Source organism: Glycine soja, unplaced genomic scaffold (genome assembly GCF_004193775.1).
Source record: "Glycine soja cultivar W05 unplaced genomic scaffold, ASM419377v2 tig00105718_1_pilon, whole genome shotgun sequence".
NCBI classification, from domain to species: Eukaryota; Viridiplantae; Streptophyta; class Magnoliopsida; order Fabales; family Fabaceae; genus Glycine; species Glycine soja.
Window position 1 is genome coordinate 142,082 of NW_021144572.1, and position 5,656 is coordinate 147,737.

The window sequence follows — 5,656 nt, forward strand, 5'->3', positions numbered from 1 at the left end:
CTACTCGAAAGAAAGAAAAACTGCAGTTTCTTTCTTGACTCACACTCACTGTTTTCCTCACACACTCACTGTTTTCGTCACATGCACTCAATATCAGGCCCCTACAATGGAGCTCTGATACCAATTGTTAAAAAGAACAATGACATACAAGTTTTAGAGAGAATGCTCTTTTTCTTAATCTTCAAATTCAACTACTGCAGTTACAAAGTTACAATATATAGACTACTGCAGTTACAATATATTTAAAACTACTCCACATAACTACTCCATATAACTACTCCACATAACTCCTATTTACAAGAAACTACCACTAACTTCTATTAACTTCTATTTACACGTCAATATTATCTAAAATTCACTAATCATAATTAGTGAAATTTTGGCTCTAAAATTTGGCTCTACAAATTCAAGTGAAATTTGAATTCAAATTTCCCTCGAATTTTGTGTGACGCTTAGGCTATAAGTAGAGGCCATGTGTGTGCATTTTTTGAACTTTGATCATTAGAGAATTACACTTCAAAGTTTAGACCTCATTTGAGGCACAAAATTTTGTGCTCCTTCTCTCCCTCTCCCTCCACTATTCTTCTCCTACCTTCAAGCTCTTATCCATGGCTTACTATGGTGGTGAGCTTCTTCTTGACTCATCTTCTCCTTGATGTGGCATCTCCAATCATCTTTCTTCCTTTTCCATTTCACTGCCATGGTCTTCAAGAAGTAAAGGACTCCATTGATGAAGAAGATTCAAGACCTACAAGCTCCACATGGAGCTACATCACTTGTAGTATGGTGTTTTGCCTTAATTGCATAGATAGTATGGTTGTTTGTCATTTCTTGTTCTTAGTGATGCTAATACGCTATAGTTCGATGACTCATATCAAGATATATTTCATAAAGAATACTCTTTTGACCCTACCTTTTGATTCTAGGGCAACCTATTCTTTGTGTTGCGTGCTTAAGTCAAGTAATTCGATTACACTTGCAAGCTTGAATATAATTCATTCTTTGTGTTATGAGCCTACATAAAACAATTGGATTACTAATGTTTCTGTCACAATCAAGTGATTGTTAACATCTCCATATGAGTGTACATTGTGGCCATGTTTTCGTTTATAGAATTCATTTGGAATATCTGTTGTTGATTCTGGATGAGTGATCCTTCTTGATTTAAAATTATTGTCTCCTAATCAATCGAGAGTTCATCTTATTATTGGCTGCTCATCTTCCAATCATGTCTTGTTAAACTACTTGATATTTGTCATGTTGGTTCGGAACGCATTTCCATACATTCTCACCATTGGGAATTACGAAATCATGTCGGAGCTGAGAGAAATACACTTCTCATCGTAGTTTTTTTCTTCCCGCAGAAACCCAAAAACTGTCCCAGTAAAACTATGATCCCGGACTCGTTAACCGTTGGATTATCGTGAAATTTTGTATGTGGTTCACGATTCATTTCCACACATCTTCATTGCTGGGATTTGCAAAATAACATCTATGGAGGGAGAGATACTCATCGCACATAGACAGTGGAATGGAGGCTTCAATCCCTTCTCCTCCTCTTTAACATTTGGGAACCCTATCAGAGCAGTCAGAGGAAAAACTTGAGGAATCTTAGGAAACCGCTAGAGATGCCACTATTGGTGTCACAATACACACGCGAGCGTGCTTAGAGGTAAGGGATGAGTTATTCACAATTGGGGAGTAGTGAGAATATGTGTAAGGATCCTTAGAGTATCAATTGGAATGAGTTTTGGGGTGTTTCCGCAAATTTTGATTCTATCCTTACAATTATAACTGTGAATTATATATGCTTCACGAACCAATTGATGTCCCAATGAGAAATTGTTGTGAAATTGATGTGTTCATGTGTTGAGTGTGAACCTTTAAAAAATTGAGTTCTTTTTATTCACGTGAATTATACTCTAAATAATATTATTTAATAACTTATTTTATACAAATTATTATCTTGTTCTAATTTTCCCATGATCATAAACCGAAGCGGCGGCAGAGCCGCACAGGATCGGTGAAGGGAGAAGAGAGAAGGATGAAAAATAGAAATTTATTGAATCTAGAAAGAAGCGCTTACAAAAATCTTGTTTTAGAGCACCTCTCTTCCGAAACCTGAAAAAATGGCTAAATGAAAGGGTGCCTCACAACATACTTGAGGACTCCTTATATAGCCAAAAATCTAAGACCGGTAGTTGCCGGTAGTTTTGACCGGGACTATTTGACTGTTTGTTACAAGACAAGTAGTTTTGACCGGGACTTTAATGGCTACAGGACAGGTAGTATTGTCCAGCATTAATTACACATAAATTACAAACAGACAGTTTTGTGACCGAAATTAAATTTAATCTAAACAGATACCAAAACAATCATCTTCGTTTTGGTAAAAGGGATCTTCTTCGTCTTCAGCAGAACTTGTTTCTTCCTTCTTTGAGGATGAAGCTTCTTCTTCCTGTTGTAACATTTGTAGAACTTCCTTCAGATTTTTAGCTAAGACCTCCTTTGATGTCGATCCTGCTAAAAATGCTGCCAGATGAGACTTTTGGTTCAAAAACACAGAAGTCTCTGGATCAGCTGTTTTGAGGAATTCTGGATGGGATTGGAACCATAGTTTTACTTGTTCTGGATCCGCTTTGGATGAGTCAAATTGTGTCCACCATTTTACAAATGCGTGTCTTTGTGGTGATGGATATTGGTTTGTCTTTTCAGTCTTGCTGTAACGATATTGCCATGAGAATATCCATGACAGTGCAAAGCTTGAAAAGTATTTAAGATCTGCTGGAATTCGTGATTCCTGCGAATTGTATTGTTTCTTAAATTGGGAAAATCCTTGTTGGACCGTTTCTGGGAATATCTCTGGGATTGGTCCAAAGAAGTCCCACCATTGCAAAAACCAATTGGGAAAATTGTAAATTGTGTTGGTCTTGAAATATATCAGCCATGAATGCTTGAAGCGGGTATTTTGGTGCCAAAACACCTTAGTCCAAGCATCAACGTAATCCCAATAGGTATAACCTACCGGATCAAATGGAACTGAAAATCTCTTTCCTTTGTTCAAGTCCGAACCAAAGTGTCTTGGTTGAAGAACTTTTAGTATTTGGATGGTTGAGTGGGTGTTTAAGGTTTGGTCTTTTGGATCTTTGAAATGTTTGATAGATACTGAGTTTGAATCTACCAAAATCAATTCATAAAAAGTTCTTGTCTTCAGGATGGTGGTTGGTTTGTAGTGAAATCCTGGTGGGAAAGCCTTGGCCGTCGCCTTGAAGGGATTTTTGTCCCAAAATTCAGGTTCCATATGCAAAACAGTTAACAATTTATTTTTATAAATATAATTGTTAGTTTGTTTGGTAGGTGGTGTTTGAGCTTTGGCTAAAGGTAGTTTTCCTTTAGTATTGGTGGCTGTTTTGGTCATTGACGCATTTTGGATCATTGTTTGTAAATTTGATTCAGATTCATCATCAGATTCTGAGGCAATGTCTGCCCAAGATTTTTTGATTATTTTTGGAAATTTGGTCAGACCCATGTCTTGAAGGGCCTGAAGGGTTTCAATTGGCCATGCATAGTCGGCTGATGTTTGTTTGGCGGTTGCCGGTTTGGGAGATTCCTGAGTGGATGGCTCAGGTTTGATTGAGGCAATCTGGGTTGATGACCCTTCTAAATTGGTTTTCTGGGTTGATGACCCTTCTAAATTGGTTTTCTGGGTTGATGACCCTTCTAAATTTGTTTTGAGGCAAGGTTTTTAACATCTTTTTGTAAAATATCTTTGGCTGATTTACAATCAACCCTGATTAAAAATTTTTGGTTTAATAAATCCGATTGAAATTTGGAAATGCACAAAACAATTGCTAAAACCTCTTTTTTAACAGTTGAATATTTTAATTGTGCAGGATTCCAATGTTTTGATGTATATGCAATGACATGATCTTGGCCATGGACTCTTTGTTTGAGGATGCCACCATAACCTATGTCTGAAGCATCAGTTTCGACAATTTTAAATGCCTGTGGAATAGGAAGATACAGACATTTAATGGATTGGACTTTGACTTTGATTTCTTTAACCGTTTGTGTATGGAGGTCAGACCAAGGAGGCGGATTTTTCTTCAGCCTATCATGTAATGGCTTGACAATATTATTTAAATAGGGGACAAATTCTCCTACGTAATTTAGACAACCTAGAAATCTTTGTAACTGGGTTTTGTCTAAGATTTGGTTGGGGAATTTGCTAGCAAACTCTATTGACCTTTCGATTGGAATGATTGTACCTTGATATATATTGTGACCAAGGAATCGAATTCGAGTTTGGAAAAGATTGATTTTTGATTTGGAGACTGCCAAACCATTTTGTTTGATGATATGTATGATGGTTTGGAGATGTTTGAAATGTTGGTCAATGTTTTGGGAAAAGATTAAAACATCATCTATGTAGACAATGACAAATTTTGAATAAGGATTAAAGATATCGTTCATAATTTTTTGAAATTCTGAAGGGGCATTCTTCAGTCCGAATGGCATCACGTTCCATTCATATTGCCCGAAAGGTACAGTAAACGCTATTTTGTACCTATCTGATTCTTGGATTTGGATTTGCCAAAATCCAGATTTCATATCAAATTTTGAAAATATCTTTGCAGAATTTAATCTATTAAGCAAATCTTTTTTCTTTGGAATAGGATATCTAATCCATTGTAATGCTTGATTTAATGGTTTGTAATTTATGACTAAGCGGGGTGTTCCACGCTCAATCTCAGATTGTTTGTTAACATAAAAAGCCGCACAAGACCATGGGCTTTTGCTTTTCCGAATTAGGCCTTTATCAAGCAAATCCTTGATTTCCTTTTGACAATATTGAAGAAGTTCTTCATTCATTTGGATTGGTCTGGCTTTTGTGGGAATTTGTTTTTCCCTAAAGTCTTTCTCATAAGGGAGATCGACAATATGTTGCTTTCTGTCCCAAAATGCATGTGGCAATTCAGAACAAACGGTCGATTCAATATGATTTAATAAAGATTGAATTCTTTCTTTTACTTGGGGTTTTCCCAGTTGTATCTGAATATTATTAAAAGATACTTCTTCTTTTAAGAAGTTAATTTGATTAATCTTATTTTCTATAAGATTTATATTTCTGGAAATTGGTTTAGTAGAAAAATTAAATATAATTTTTCTTCCTAAATAATTTGTGGTTATTCCTTCATTAGATATTTGGATGGGAAACAGGGCTCTAATGAAGGGCGTTCCTAAGATTACTTCATTCTTAAGGTTTTTTACCAGAAGAAAATTTGTGTTAATCTTAAGACCTTGGTTTTCAATTATTGCATTTGATAGCTTAAAATTAATTTTTAATTTTGAGCCGTTTGCCGTACTTAATTTTTCTGAGGTTTTCTCAAAGAATTTTGTAGGAATTAATCCTTCTAAAATGCAGTTTGAATCAGCCCCTGTATCAAATAGGGCCATTGTTTCTAAAACGAAATCATTAATAATTATTTTTATGTTTATGTAAAATTTTTGGATTTTAATCTTGTTGATTAATCCCATAAACATATCATCTTCTAAATTTTCTGGTTGGTTTTCCTCACTGTTGTTGGTACTTTCAGAATCATTATCTTCCTCAAGTTGAGAAAGAATGATCTGATGAATTTCTTGTTGTTGACGA